Source organism: Apodemus sylvaticus, chromosome 18 (assembly GCF_947179515.1).
Source record: "Apodemus sylvaticus chromosome 18, mApoSyl1.1, whole genome shotgun sequence".
In the NCBI taxonomy this organism is placed as follows: domain Eukaryota; kingdom Metazoa; phylum Chordata; class Mammalia; order Rodentia; family Muridae; genus Apodemus; species Apodemus sylvaticus.
Window position 1 is genome coordinate 12,101,041 of NC_067489.1, and position 17,254 is coordinate 12,118,294.

Genomic DNA, 17,254 nt, shown 5'->3' on the forward strand with positions numbered 1-17,254 from the left:
GGAGGGAAATATCCTTTGAAACTAACAGATCGAATGTCTCATGGCACTATCCCATCTGTTTTTAAATCAGATCACTGACAGTCTCCTGAGATGCTTCAAGTAGAGGTTGGTTGTTACTGGCCTTCACGTCTAAGAATGCTTTGGGCAAAACAAAATCACTCTATTCTGAAATGAAGCAATGAAAGTATTTGAAAGTATTTGACATTTCCTGTCTTCACCAATGATGGATGAAGAAGATGTGATATGATCCCCCAATTCCTTCTCTCAGGACCTTGATCATAATGAATCATAAACAGAAAAAGAGGGCTTGAAGTATACAGCTGAGGTAACTTGCTGCTTATCATAACTGAAAGTAGACTACTTTCCCACAGTCTACCTGTAGAAGTCACCCTTTCCCACAATAGTAAGGAAGATTTCTATGAGATTGATGATTATCAAAGATATTGGAATAATAAAATAAAGTGAGAATTTACTAAAGTAGCATTTTTAAAAGTAGATGTGATCAGTCTCTCAGAACTGTTTAAAATGCCTCTCTGCTATCTAATGGTTAGCTCAGCCACCTCGATAGTGGCATCTTCTATTGTTACTGTTGGAATATGGTTTGAATTGCAAGGGGGAAACAACACTCATGTCTTAAAGACACTAAGAATCAGAAAGACTGGAGATATACTCAGCAAGGCTTGGGACACAGCATCACTATACCCCAGAACTTCAGTTCTACCACTGAGAATCTGGCTTGGCCATGCAAAAGATGGTATGACATGGTTCTTACCCCTGGAACAGAGTCAGCAGAGCATTGGCCTCCACAAGTATTTGTGTTTGCTGTTGGCATAAGGCTTATTTATATAATAATTTCATATTTTCATGTTTCTCCTTCAAGGAATGTCCTCTCTGCCAAAGAAAATGACTCTATAATAATCACAGACAGCACAAGTTTGGGAGATAGAATTTTTAACTTCTTAGCAAAATAGTAAATGCTGAGGCCTTCAGGACAGTCCTTAAGGCTGTGGGAAAGAACTATGGACACATGAGTTAAAAAAAAATATCCAGTTTCTCAACTATTCAAAATATAAGGCTGTAATATGAATTGTATAAGGAATGTCACAGATCTTAAAGAATGGAGGGAGCTGCACTATAAGGCCAGCTTGTCAGAAAGATACTAAGGTAGGAGTTTAAGAGATTTAGGGAGTGGTGATTGCAGGGGAAGATCCTATCCAGCTAAGTTTTTTATTTGTGTTTATAAAGGCAGGCAGATTCCTGATCAGCCTGAGACAGAGGCATTGTAGGAATGGTAATTTCATATCAGGGTCCCACCCAGCTAGTTTATTGTCTGTGCTTAACAAAGTTAGGTAGATCTCTGAAATATTTTTTAAATGTGCTTACTGTCTCCAAAGAATCAAGGGGCTGAGGTCATGTGATGCTGATTCATGGGATAATCAAAAGGGAACCTGAGGTAATGACTGAATTGATATGTAAATAAAAGACTGGGCTTTTGGTCTGCAAGCACTGAGCTATCAAAGGAATTTTTAGAATAGCAAAATAAAACTGTCTCAAGCAGAACACACAGAGAGAACAATCTGGAAAGCTGTCCCAAGCAGAACATAGGCCATTGGCTAATAACACATAATTTGACTTCTACTAGTTTGTTTTTCTCTTTTCAAACACCTCAACTCAGAACATCTTTCCAACCTGAGGCTGGTCCTTGGCATACCATTTTGAACATCCAGAACTACCACTATATGCTCGCAAAGCCCTAGAAAGTACCAGAATTAGGTCATGATTTGTAAGCAAGTTTACCATCTATAGTGTTTCCTCATTGGACACACTGGATACCTATCCAACAAGGCTCAGAATTCACAGGCTCAAGGTCCTAATATGTATATGAGTGTATAACTGCTGAGTGTCTGGAAGGCTTATAACATAAAGATAAGGTGACAATTGTCTTGCTGTATTGTTTAGGGTCTAATAATGAGGAAAATGTTTTTAAATATTCAATGAAGACCCAATTAAAAATATTTTTGATCTGTGGTTGACTGACTCTATGGTATAGAGTCAGTCCAAGTGGAAATCAGGTGGACTAGCATCTAATGTGTTTTTCCTGGTGCTGGGATAAACTGTGGCTGTGCACTGTGTAATTGTTTTGTATCCTGGATGCCAAATCTTTATATGTAATGATGTTTATTGGTAAAGTTATCTGTGCAGTTTAGTTATATTGCTCCAAGAGTCCCCTGTAGTATTCTACCTTTGTGATCAAACTGAGAACTTTGTCTCCAAGCACAAAAAAAACACTGTTTGTGTATAAGAAATGTCTCCTCATTTATCTACTACCTGGGGGGAAAACAGTACTGGGGACAGCTGAGGTCAAGCCCACTCTGCCAGGTGCTCAGCTTCAAAGGCAAGCTTTAGAAATCTACAGGATGGACTTAGAGTTAGAAGTTCCACCGTGAATCGCCCAATTGTGTTTATGTCACTTATTTAAATTTCCCACTGCTATGTGGATTCCTGAAGTTCAGACAGTTTAACAAGACCGATTCCCAAACTGACTCTATGTCCTCTTCCTTTGCTCCATCAACCACATAACCTCCAGGTAACACCAAGGATGCCCAAAGGAAATGTGAACTGATGATTAAAAGGTCAGAACCAGTTCAGCTCACCTTTATTTACTTGTTGGGCTTGGTATAATGGAAATAGATGTCTGCTTTGTCTCTGCTTTAAAGCCCGGTATTTTAAAGATTCTAATTCCTACAACAAAGTAGCATTGCGCTGAGTAGAATTTACATCACTCTTCAACCAATACGTTCTTGACCATGTTGTATTTGCAAAGACAAAACATTTCTGACAAGGGTATATAGTATTCCTTAGTATCCTTACAACTAGTAAGCTTTGAAAATTAGATTATATCCTAGTGGGTGTGTGCCTGTGTCTATGTGTATGTACAGGTGGGGTAGACCTGAATACAGTTGCCCATGTATGCTTTATTGATTGGTTTAACTGGAAAGAAAACCACTTGATGATCTATATGTCAAATATGTGAATATTTTCTTCCTAGGAAACAGGGACTCATTATGTAGACCAGGCTGAAATGAAATTTGTCATCCTCCTGCCTCAGTCTCTCTAATGATGGGCTGACAGCTGTGTCATGGATTTCTTCATGTGAAGCTTTCAGTGTTAGCTGTACCTCAGCATGTGACAAAACAAAAGGGGACTTATATTTCAGCTTCGTGTTTGGTGATGTAATAAAGTAACTTACCAAAAGAAAGTTAGAAAAGAAAGGTGCTTGTTTGTTTTTAGTTCACACTTCCAGGTTACATTCCATTCCTACCAGGTAATGAAGGAAGGGGCTTGAGGCAGTTTATGTGAGGATGTGAGGATGTGAGGATGCGAGGATGTGAGGAGTCACGCCCACAGTCTAGAGCAGAAGAGAGAGTAGGAAGACACATCCAAACTTTTGAGCAGCACCATCCTGGGGCCTTGGGTCCCAGACTAAATGAAAAGGGTTGAACACCAGCATCCGTCCCTCTCTGCTTCCTGATTTCAGGAGCACTGTGATTAGCTACCTCATCTTCCTGCAGTCACGTCTTCTGCATCATAATGAAGCATGCTCTCAAACGGTGCGCCTACATAAACTCCCTCCTCTCTAGAATTGGTTCTTGTCATGTATTTGATCATATCACCAAGATAAGGAACCAATAGGCTAAGTGTCCCTTCAATGTAACTGAGATCATTGATTGCTCCTTGCTTCATTCAAGAATGTCACATGAAGCCGCTGAAAGCAATGGAAAAATTCATGTTCATTCAGTGTCCTCAACAAGGGTCTGCTTCTGCTAAAAGTAAAAATAAACGTAGGGCTCTCGGGACTGCCCAATTTAAGATGGCCTGCTTTGAGTCAAAATAGAGCAAGTCAATTTGTTCCACTTTCTCCAAATAGTTTTGCCATAAAGTCTGGGATTCTATTTATAAGGCAAGTATTACTTATTTTTCATTCAGCCACCCCTCAGCTTGGCCTCACTTTTGCATGATGGAAGGGGCTGAACATGTTGAACTGAGTTCTATGGACCCAGGTTGGTGACTCAGGTTTTGCTTATGTAACTTGAAAAATGTAGAGTCGGCCTATTGATATCATTTCCTGAAATGCATTTGGGAAGCCAAATGGGTTTCAGTTTTGCTCCATTTGGGCACTTCTGACTAGAAGGCAGATTTCTTGCAGTTTTAGAAAATCATTATAGCGATTATGTGGGGGAATCCCTCTGCAGTTAAAACCTTTTCATGATGATTAAGAAGCCAGAACCTATTAGAGATACTAGGACACACTTTAAATGATCTGTTCTGTCTATGGAGACTAAATAGTTTAATAGGCCTATTAGTTCAAAGAAGCTGCTTATAGATTTGAGGAGAGCAGCCTATGAATGATAGTGGTTTTCTGCTGTGTTCTCATAGGTATGCAATGGGAAATAATTCATGTTGTTGGGGGCTCATGTACCTGTTTTACCAGAGTTGAATAGAATAATATGGTCACACATTGATCTTGGAAAATGCCATGCTTTTAATATGTCATTCATATTGTAAGTGAAGTAAATTTCTATGAACTTAAGATTTATATAATCATGTCAAGCTTATACATAAGGAGGAAGGGTAATGAAAGGAACTTTTTCCTTGTACTAATGTCAAATAAGATGTCTGATTGTATATGTATATATATATATATATATATATATATACATATATATGTATATATGTATATGTGTATATATATATATATATATATATATATATATATATATATATATATATATATATATATATACACTAGTACTCCAAGACTAATTTTTTAAAATCCAGAATGTCCCTGGATTTCAAATTCACTGCTACCTGTTCATTAGACAGTGCTAATAAGAGTGCACTTTCTAGGGACATGTTTTATCTTTACTCTTTGGATGAATGAAGTACTCTCTTTCATCACATCAAGAATGTGAAGTGAGTCCTTTATTTTTCACAAATATTTCTTAAGTCAAAGACTAAAATATTTACCTATCAGCTAGTAGCAATTCTCTCTTGTGCCAGGGGAAGTTTTACGGTAGGCAGGATGTCATATCTAGCATCATTTAGGTTCTAAGGTGGGAAGGCCTTTGCTATCTAGCATTGCAGTCTGAGTATCTGCAGCTCCCCATTGTGCCATAACACTACACCTGGCCATTGCAGTTACAGTCAAACCTTCTTTAGTTACAGGAGGGCCTTGGGATGCTAGATATATGTCTTCAGCTGTTGATTACTGTTTCCCAGCTGGTCCAGAGAGCAGTAGCTTTCCTGTGTCACCCATGGTACACACAGGTATCAGGCAGAGGCCATAGAACAGCAAGCACTCTCCTAAGGACAATTGCTTTTATCCTACATCTATGAAGGTCCTTAAGCATGGCATGGTAACACACACACACACACACACACACACACACACACACACACACACTGGAGTCCAGTGATCTGGAATAATCACATTTAATGGCCTCAGGCACTCAACTCACCTAGGTCTTAGGTTGCTCACCTCATATTGTTATATTGCAAACATAAGTTACATTGTTATTGGTATTGCTCTACTGGTACCTTTCAGACCTCCCTTTTCCAACCCACACCTTAATAAGCAATTAATTAGCACCTTTTCCATCTGTATGTGTATATCTTTTCTGTTTAAATATCTCCATTTATAGCTGTATTACCTGTATGTGTAGAGATTGTGCATACATAGTGATAAAGATTCAGATTCTATATATACACTTTGTTTATGCACACACATGAATATATATATGTGTGTGTGTGTGTGTGTGTGTGTATGTGTATAATTATAAGTAGTTGATGTATTTCCATTATCTGTTTATCTGCCATCTCTACCTACCATCCATCAGTCTATTTACCTATCATATTTCATCTATCATCTATGTGTATGTTAACCTTCTGCCTATCATCTAGCACCTATCTACCTAGTTTCCTAACACCTATCTCTTATCTATCTACAAAACTGTCTATCATTCAGTGTTTTCCTATTATCTATCACTATAAATAATATCAATGAATTTACAATCTATCTCTACATCTATCATCTGACTATCAATTATCTCTCTATATTTCTGTCATCTATCTATATGCCTACAATCTATATCTCTGTCATCTACATACCTATAGAATCTATCTATAAATCTATCATCTGCATATCTATCTATCACCCATTTCTACTAGTGTCTCCATCTCCTTCAGTTTGTCTATATATCACATCCAAATATGACAGTTTCCAAGGCTGTCCTTATTTCTCTCTTTATATTACTGGGGGAGTGCTGCTCCACAGTCCTCATACGCTGTAATTTCACACATGTCAATATGTCTCTAAGTATTGTGTGATATCCTTAGTGCACAGGGTCGAATAGACATTTGAACTTGGCTTCAGGTGGCTCACATCCCATGAGCAACTTCAGGGATGGCCTGCGGCCCAGTGGCACCAGCCTGCTGTGGAAAAATACTCTTCAAGGCTTATCTGTGGTCAGTTAATTTAAGTTATGCAATTCCAATTGGAACTTCCTCCAAGTTCCCACTTGTGGGAATTAAGTATGAACTTTAAACAGTCAGAGGGAATGGAAACGGAAGTCTAAGAAGCTCAGAATACATGCAGGCAGCAGGCAGCTCCAGAGATTCACATGAAGTGAAAGAAAGCAAGGGTTAGACACAGTTTATGAAAGTCCAAGAAGCTCAGGACACCCGCAGGCAGGAGGAAGCTTCAGGGATTGACATGCAGTGAGGCCAAGGGTTAGATGCGGTTTACTTTTCCTAGAAATGTCAAGGGCTGTCACTGCCCCCTTCCTGTCATTCTGGCAGATAGTTGTAATTTTGGTATTAGTGAATAAGCAGAGTCAGCACAGCACAGCAGTTACTGGTATAACTCTTAGAAGCAAAGCTTATTCTAAGCTTAGTCCACAACATTATAATCCCCCTGACTGCTAATATAACAAAAACTCCAGCAGAATTTTAAAAATGTACATCCTAGCAAACAGCCTTTCTGAAGATCATCCCACAATGTGTCCACTGCTTGTCAAAAATCTGGCAGGAACTGATGGGATCAATGAGAGCAGGAAGGACCAGCAGCTTCACATGGAGCATACATACAGAGGCTGGTTAGGAAGGGTAGCCTACAGCATAGATAAACATAAAGATAACCTATACCTCTTCTAAACATAGGGTCTAGTATGGGCCTAATTTGAGCAAGATGAGCAGCCTGGTCCTTTCTCAGCAGAAGGCTTAGCCCAGACTGTCTTTGACCAGGCCAAACAAGACTGTACCTATTCTGACAAGAAGGCCTAGCCAGTATATCTTTTGCCTTAGTAGTAGGGCTAGCACAAGAAAAACTAAATTGTCTATACTTGATTAGGAAGGCTATTCTGTGCCTCACTTAACAAGGAGGGCTAGTCTATGCCTCATCTGACTAGAAGGGGATAGTCCATGTCTCATCCAATCAACAGGAAGTTAGTTATTTATATTCAGGCAGGTACATTTTGTTGTGAAACCAGTCTAGAAAAGCCATGTTTGATAGAATTAATTAATTATGCATCTTATCATTATTAATAATGACAGCTATATTGATTAAAATCAATGACCACCTGCATTTTCTCTCTCTATTTTCCATGAATTTTTAATATTCAGAAAGACACCAGCTGGATGAAATGCCCCTTGACAGCAAATATTCTACCCATCTTGATCATCATTAAGTATCTTTCAAAGAATACAGTAGCAAGACAAACTTCCAGCAATAGCTATTTTTAGTTACAACAAACTTGCAAGATAAGTTTGAGAATTGTTAAAAGATAGTGCATCAAATTGGAAAAACAACCCACTAAATTCTATATTTTTTTCTTAAATAAAAGCAGAGGATCCCTCCATGCCCTGAGATTTGGCCCCATGGTGTGTACTATCTGTCTGCTAGTTCTTCCTCACTCCCCTTCTTAGATATTCCTATTTTCCCACCTCTACTCCTTTGTGACTCCCCATTGACACACAAAACTGCTGTCTACCAAGAATTCCATAGTTTTGCTTGACTGGGACTGAAGTAGGCTAGCAATGTTCTCATTTCCTTTATCCATTCTGTTCTTCCTAGGGTCCCAGTAGACTAACAGCTGCTGCACACATTAGGTAATCTTTCCATCTCATCTCTATTCCCTTTGGATTCCTTGCTTTCTGTGGCAGGACCTAGGGCACCTTACTTCTGCCTCTGTAACCCATTATAGAGCCAGACTCCAATCCCCACTAAAGAGAACTTCAGAGATCTGGGAGTAGTCAGAGACTGAACCATAAAACCCAGAGGGATCCAACAATCCAGAGGGATCCAAAGATTGAAAACCAAGCACCATTCCTCTGGTGTACAACCTGTCAGATTTGAGAAATAGCAACTGAAGAACCAAACACCCACTCAACAACTGGGAAACCATATATTAATACCAAGAAATACCTCAAATGTCCTAACTACAGCTGCCTAAACTTCAGTGAAATAATATAATTAAGAACAACTAGTACAATTCAGAAACCAGTAATTCTACTGTAATAGCCTCCCCCCAAGAAAACGAATTTAATGGTAGAACAATATAAGGACTTTAAAATAGCAGTTATGAATATGTTCAATATGTTCATCCTCCAAAGTTCTCAATGAAGATTATGAAAACACAAACAATGGAGTTAAATAAAGAAAGCCCAATGAGATATACAATAGAATTCAGGAAACAGGATCACTAAAAAAAACCACAAAATATAAAACTTAAAATTAAAAAAAGACAAGGAAATCAAATAAACAGGTGAGAGGTTAGTCTCAAAAAACATATTTAGAGACATGGAAAAGACAATTTCAAGCCTTAAAGACAGAAGAATTTGGTAGGTCACTCAAAAAAAAAAAAAAAGAATCTTTAAAAAAAAATCAAAGAATCTTGAGACATTATGAAAAGACCAAACCCACAAATAATAAGCAGAGGGGAAAGGGAGTAAAACCAGGTGAAAGGCACAGAAAATATTCCTAATAAAATCAAAGAAGAAAATTTCATAAATCTAAAGAAACAGAGGCCTCTAAAGGTATAAGAGACCTTATAAACATCAAATAGACAGGACAACAAAAGAAGCTCCATGACACATAATAATTGAAACAGAATGTAGAGATAAAATTAAAAGCTACAAGGAAAATGACCAGATTATATATAAAAGCAGATGCATTAGAATAACACCTTAATTCTAAATGGAGACTCTGAAAGCCAAAAGTGCCTAATTAGGTATCCTACAAACTTTAAGAGACAACAAATGCTAGCCCAGACCACTATACCCAGCAAAACTATCAATCACAATCAAGGGAGAAGAAAAATATTTATGATTAAAATAAATTTTAATAATTTCTTTACATCAATTAATTTCTGTACAGAAGGGACTAGAAGGTTAGCTTAAGTCTGAAGAGAAGAGGAGGCAAGGAATAAATAATGCCATAACAATTAATTTAAAAGGGAGATTATAAACTACCATAATAAAAAATACAATGAATTAATAAACATTGTTTATTAATGTCTATCAATCTTAATGGTCTTTATTCCCCCAATAATATGACACAGACTAACATATTTGATTAGAAAATAGGATCCTTATTTTGCTGCAATCAAGAAACCTCCACCAAGGACAACTATCACCTCAGGGTAAATGATTGAGTAAAGATATTACAAGCAAATGAAATCAAGAAGCAAGCAGGTGTAGCCATTTTAATATTGGAAAAAATAGACTTCAAACCAAATATAATCAAAAGATATAGGAAAGGACTCTGTATTCATTAAAGGAAAAATCCACCAGGAAGATATTGCAGTTCTAAGCAATTATAAACCAAACACAAGGTCACCCAAGTTCATAAAACATGAACAGCTACAGTTAATATTAGATATTAACCCTTATACAGTGATAGCTGGTGAAAGCATACCATACTCAAATATATGATATACCATGACGGCAGTTTCAGAAGGGCAAGTTCATGGCACAGTATATCTACACAAAAGTTATTCTTTTATGTAGACATAAAAAGCACGGTGATACCTTAATGATATGCTTGAAAGGTCTAAAAAAATACAAGAAGAAGTAATATCTATGAAGAGTAGACTAGAAGAAATAATCAAACTCAGGGCTTAAATCAAGCTACTTGAAATACAAGAAGAACAAGAAATTACATGGAATCAAGGAAATGAAAAGTTAGCTATTTAAAAATTAACAATACTAAGAAACTTTTTGTCAATTTAACCTAAGGAGAGAATAAGGATCCAAAGTAATAAAATTAGAGACGAAAAGGGAGGGATTACAATACACACTGAGCAAATTTAGAGAATCATGAAGACATACATTTGAAAGCTCTGTAGTCCACCAAACTATGAAATGCAAAATACATGGATTAATTTCTTGATAAACAGAAAACTCCTACAAATAATAAACTCTTACAGAAAGTAAGCAGGATACAAAGTTATCAAACAATATTCAGTGCCAACATACCTGTGAGCACATGCAAGACCAACATGTCTGCTCAAATTCCTGGCCCAAGTGGGACCTTTCCAGAACCATAAAGACACAGGAACCATGGAACAGCTCGGGACAGGATCCTTGTGGTTTCCATTTGTGCCACAGAGCTGACCCTATGCCATAGCTCTCCATGGCAAGTTCTCCCAAACTCCTCCCAGAGAGGATTGGGCTCCCAAGAGTCTGACACACAGGCTTGCAGAAGGCATAGGCTACAGTCAAAGACAGCAAGACCAACTAACACCAGAGATAACAAGATGGTGAGAGGCAAAGGGAAGAACATGAGCACCAGAAACCAAGGCTACTTGGCATCAACAGAACTCAGTTCTCCCACCACAGCAAGCCCTGGATACCCTAATACATCAGAAAAGCAAGACTCTGGTTTAAAGGCACATCTAATGATGACAATAGAGGATTTAAAGAAGGACATAAATAACTACCTTAAATAAATACAGGAGAACACAGATAAATCTGTAGACCCCTTAAAGAGGAAACACAAAAATCCCTTAAAGTATTATAGGAAAACACAAGGAAACGGGTAAAGGAATCGAACAAAGCCATCCAGGATATAAAAATGGAAATAGAAACAATAAACAAATCACAAAGGGAAACAACCTTGGAGATAGAAAACCTAGGAAAGAGATAGGAGTCATAGATGCAAGCATCACCAACAGAATACAAGCCAAAGAAGAGAGACTCTCAGGTGTAGAAGATGCCATAGAAAGCATTGAGACCGTAGTCAAAGAAAATGCAAACTGCAAAAAGATCCTTACCCAAAACATTCAGGAAATCTAGGACACAATAAGAAGACCAAACCTAAGGATAATAGGTATAGAAGAGAGAGAAGATTCCCAACTTAAAGGGCCAGTGAATATATTGAACAAAATTATAGAAGAAAACTTCCCTAACCAAAAGAGAGAGAGCCATAAACATACAAGAGGCTTATAGAACTCTACATAGATTGGACCAGAAAAGAAAATCCCCTCTTCATATGCTAGTCAAAATGCAAATGCATAAACAAAGAAAGAATATTAAAAGCAGTAAAGGGAAAAGGTTAAGTAACATATAAAGGCAGACCTATCAGAACTATACCAGACTTCTCACCAGAGACTATGAAAGCTAGAAGATTCTGGGCAGATGTTAAGAGAACACAAATACCAATGGTTGACTGGGAGAATTCGCCTCTGCATTTGTCAGGCTCTGACAGGGCCTCTGAGGAGACAGCCATATCAGGCTCCTTTCAGAAAGCATTTCTTGGCATCCACAATAGTGCTGGAGTTTGGTGACTCTATATGGGTTGAATCCCCAGTTGGGAAAGTCTCTGGATAGCCTTTCCTTCGGTCTCTGCTCTATATTTTATCTCCATATTTGCTCCAAGGACTTCATAAGAGATTTTTTTCTGTTTTTATCATGTTTAATGTTCCAAATAGATTTTAAGAACTGCTTGAGTGCATATTAATTTTAGCTTCAGAAGATATCATGTATATTTAAGAAGTATTTAACTATTATAAATTATTTTGGTGACTTAAAAATGTCAATACTGAGTTGTATATTTTTAACACATTTTTTAGTTTAATAAAAAAAAAACTAAAATAAATAAATAAAGCAGACTGAACAAGAGTAAGCTAGTGAAGTACCCTTCTGTGGCTTCTGCATCAGCTTCTGCCTCCAGGATCCTGCCCTTCTTGAGTTCTGACTTCCTTCAATGATAAACAGCAATATGGAAGTGTAAGCCAAATAAACACCCTTTCTCCATGGCCACCACCACCCCCCAAAATAATAAAAGAACCACTGGAGGTACCACCATTCCAGATTTCAAGGGAAGTTACATAGCTCTAGTAATTAAAATAAAAACAAAAACATAAGAACAAAAACAAACAAAAAATCATGGAATTGACATTCAAACAGACAACATAATAATGAAATAGAATCGATGTCCTGAACAGATTTCTATTAATCTACAGACACCAAATGCTAAAGATAGATACTGGGTAATAAGAGAGTATCTAACAAATGGTGCTGGTCAAACTGGAAAACTGTGTTAAAGAAAGAAAATAGATCCATATCTATCAACTTACACAAAACTCATCCCCCAAAGTACCCAAAACTTCAACAAAAGACCAGGGACTGAATCTGTAAAAATAGAAAGTGGGGAATAGAGTGGGATATCCTGGCATGAGAAAAGACTATCTGAACAGGTCACTGATGGCACAGTACTAAAACCTACCAACAGTTAAGAAACAAGTCCTTATGATGCACAAAAGCTTCTGGACAGCAAAGGACAGCAACATTAAACCAATGCCATAGTCTACAGCATAGGCCAAGATCTTTACCAATTATACATCTGGTATAGGGTTACTACCAAGAACTGAATATCAGGAAAGCAAACAACCCAAATTAAAAATGGGGTACAGATCTAAGCAGAGAGTTCTCAGAAGATGAAGCACAAATGGCTGATTGACAAGTAAAACCATTCCATCCCTTAGTTATAGTCACCCTTGTGACTATGCTTTCTTCTCCATTGTGGTTATTTATAAAATATGTCCAGTGTTAGAAATGCTCTTCTACAGGGTTAGGTGTAGTTAGATATAAAAATTGAGCATCGATTTCTGCATCATATAAATCTACTTCTTCTCACGGAGAGAATGTTCTCTTTCCTCATAAATCCCTCTAAACCTTGAAGCACGGAAAGTAGCACACTGCGTGAATATTCCCACTTAAGCAACAGGTACCCTCACACAGCCATTTGATCTCATTGCTAATAGTTTGATAAACTGCACATTACACCATTTTGTGTGCTTATTCTTCAAATCAGCATATTTGTTTCCAGGGATCAATTCCAGAAAATAAATTTTATGAGCCAGAAGGACATACCTCTTCGGAGCTTTTCAAAAAGTCCTTACTGATGAATTGCTCTTTCAATAAAATTAGTGCAGGGAAGACACTCTGCAGGTGCTCTCATGAAATCGCCTGTGGCTTTTTGAGCTCCTTTCCTTCAGACATGGCTCCATGGCTTCCTTGGCTTGAAACTCTCAGCATACAGGCTGCAGCTCTGACTCCTTTCTCATGTGAGAGATGCTCTGTGCCTGTCTTTCCCACAGAATTGAAAACTTCTCAAGAACTTGGTAAATGCCTGCTCTCACGTGCCTTTGTCAAGCCTGTCTTTAAGGTGTTTACCCACAACTCTTGATTGCTAGAAATAGTAGGGAGCACAAAAAAAAAATGTCCCAAGGAAGAACGTGGAAGAAAAATGCCTTTTGAACATCTTCCTTGTTAAAAGTATCAGATAGTTACTGTTACTGCAGCCAGGACACTATCCTGCCAGACTCTATTTTTTATGTTCCCTAAAGCATTTCATATTTAAGAAATAATGTGAGAGAAAAAAAAAACTCTGGTATAATATTTAACACACACACACACACACACACACACACACATATATTTCCAGATTCAAATCAGTCCTTTGTAGATAGCCCTACAAGTGTCACATGTAACTAGAGAGTAAAGAGCATCCTGTAGATTTTTCAGAACCCTTTCGAATAGCATTTGTATCCGTACCTTTATCACCAAGGCAACAAGAAATAGTTTCAAATACTGCCCTTGGCCTGTAGCCTCCCATGGGTTCTTGACCACTTTCACTTTTAAATTCAGGCTACTGCTGCTTCCCAAATATGCAAAGACAATATGGAAGAGATATTCTCGTTCAACTGATGACATTTAATTTTCTTTCCTTTTTTCTTTTTTAGAATTTTTTACACAAGTATTGTATTTACTTTACATCATTTTTTGTGTTCTCTCCCCCTTCTTATTCTGTGTCTCTACTGCTCATTGCCTAATCCCTGCTCTCCTCATTTATAATTATTATAACACACACACACACACACACACACACACACACACACACACACACAGAATTTCCAAGTCAATTTACTTGCTCATATGTATCTGTGTTTAGGAGTGACACTTACAATTGGAAAACTTAGTAGAGGGCTTGTCTCTGGAGGTCTAACCTGCACACTGCCTTAGCTGTAGGGCTAGCTCATGTTGCTCAGAGGACTAGCCTTTGTCATTCTCACTCTCTCTGCAGCCATTGCTTACCTGTAGCTCTTCATCTAAGGGTAGGACCCTGCTATGTCTAGAAGTCACTAGTGATAGCAGGGCATCCTGGTTCTCTGTATTACTTTTCCATGTTGCTAGAAGCAGAGGAGCCAGTCAAATAACTAGTTCTCCCCATTCAGGTGATTGAAGTTCTCACTTTTCTGCCCCCTATGTGAACATGTAGCAGCACCAGGACAGAAATGCACTCCCCAATGGCCTGTGGAAGTGCAGGGCAGGAAAATCCTGTCAGATTGGAGCAAAGGGCTAAAATGGAATTATTCTTGAAGTCTCCTGTGAAACACAGCAAGGGCAGGAGGCCCTGTAATAAATGAAATGGCACAAGAATGCAGGAATATAGAGAAAGTTTGCTTAGACTCCAGATCCTATTGCTTCCTTTATGCAGATAATAGCTCCGAGGTCTCCAACAAGAAGTAGAGCTGGAGTCAGAGCTGCTATGCATTTCTACCAACTCACCCATTACCTGCCTTTGAATTCTCCACATCTCCAATCAGACCAAGATTTGAAGATGAAACCATGAAGCAGGCAACTCAGCCAGGAGGATAATATCTACCAGCTTTCCAAAGTTACTGCCTGCCCTCATTCCTAAGAGAACTAAAGAAAATGAGTATTCATTAAATGGTCCCCTAGTCTTCCCATCTGTCAGTAGTCTGGGCGATCAGTACCAGGGTAATTGTGTGAGTCTTTTAGGTTTCTATTTTATTTTTATTTATGGAGTCCATGAGCACGTGCACGTGTGTGCAGGTACTACCAGAAGCCACCAGAGGGTATTAGCCTGGAGCTGGAGGTACAGATGTTTGGGAGTCACTTAAGGATTCTGGGAACCAAACTCTGGTCCTTTGGAAGAGCAGCAAGTTCTTTTAACTGCTGAGTGATCTCTCCAGTCTCTGAGTCTTATACAGAAAAATGAGAATTTTATTTTTCTCCTGATTCCATTTTGCAGGGGAATATACAGATGGGGAAGCCTTTCAGTCAAAAGTGACCAAACCTATATAAAGCTTGAATCCACACAGTGTACCCTACAGTGACTCATACAAAGCAAAGTTCCATGGGGGACACTGAGCATTAAGAACTACTGGCCTAAAGCATTGCCCAAAGAAGGAGTTTGAAAGTCAGCTGGAGGCAACAGGTAAATAAATAGCAAAAATCAGGAAAGTTGGTGAAGGCATGACTAAAGCTCTCAGTCTACCCTATGGACATCATCAAACTAGAGGCTCTCTCTCACTCTGGTACTTTCTCAAAGACCTCTTTTCTTTGCTCTGTGTTTTCCTGTGTTTGATAACCTACTTTATGATTATCTATTTTTTATTATCTACTATCTGTAGTTAGGAAACATACACAATCTCCAAGAAGGTCAGGACTGGAAACTAAGTAATAAATGGAGTTGCTGATGGACAGCTTTCTTTTACAAGGTACTGTCAGCCAGCTGTGGACCTCCAGTCAGCTCCTATACCACCATCTGCAGAGTCATGGCTGGAGAGTATACTCTCTCTGCATTTATTGACAAAGATCTTGCATCCTTGACACACTACAGGGCCTGGTTTCATTTCTCATCTTCTATCCTCTTTTGTTTGTTCTGGACTGAAATTGCTACCTGCTGTTCAGAGTTGCCCACAGATTCTATCCAAAGCATACCTTGCTGTTGTGCTTTCAGTGAGTTTCAGGGTGTCTTATGCAATACTCTCTACACTGCTTCCCACTGCCTGGCTAGTTTACCATGTCTCCTTGAGTACACAGTTGACAAAACATGCATTTGTAGGAAAGGTTCGGGCAGAAGTCTCTGGTCAAAAACACGTACGTGAAAACACAAGCCCTTGGAAGCCAATGAAGCTTGGCTTGTACTTCTCACTGAAAGCGTTTCTCCTAGACACAGTTGAGTCAGGAATGTCAGGACATCTGCATGAGGTGCATTTTCCTAATTATTGTTCCTGTTCTCTCTTAAATGTAGTTTTACATTAAAAGGTCTTCTTAACCAACTTTGTAAATCTAGCTTTCAGAGAAATACAAAGCTGCTGCCATTTGTTTGGTATTTGAGGAGTCAGCACAAGATGTATTTATATATTCTCACATGAGGAGGATCAAGAGCGGTGTCTTACCATAGGTTTTAATTGTTTGTTTTTTCTATTGATTTCTATGTGTTCTTATTACTTAAGCATAGATGGTGGTTATAATAACCTTAGGTGGAAGAGGGTCCCTGGATATCCTAGTGAGTGAAGAAGCAGAGCATTTAAGCAGCTCCCTTTTCTTGTCTCATAATCTATGTGTTAAAATAATGCTGTTTATTATTCATTAACATCAGTTAACACTTGATATAAGATTACCTGAATGAGGTGATCATTTATCATAGGAATGATGGTAAAAAATCTAACATCAATTAGGCAAATGAATAACATGGTATTTTGATAAAATATTAATGGTAAGTGATGGGGTTAATATGGAGGCTTCACTTATGACATCTAAAGTGTGGTAAATCAGGTACCATGTGATTATTTCATCTATGCAGAAAGTTGGACTGTTTGTGTTGCTTGTAGGCTAGCCCGAACTAAGGTTTTTTTTTGTTTTTGTTTTTTGGGTTTTGTTT

At 38.2% G+C, this 17,254-nt stretch overlaps 1 protein-coding gene across 1 annotated transcript in view; it reads right to left on the bottom strand.

The window, feature by feature from the left end:
- Csmd1 (CUB and Sushi multiple domains 1) overlaps positions 1 to 17,254 on the bottom strand; it is a 1,354,421-nt gene that overhangs the window by 606,941 nt on the left and 730,226 nt on the right. The gene's annotated exons all lie outside the window — the stretch shown is intronic.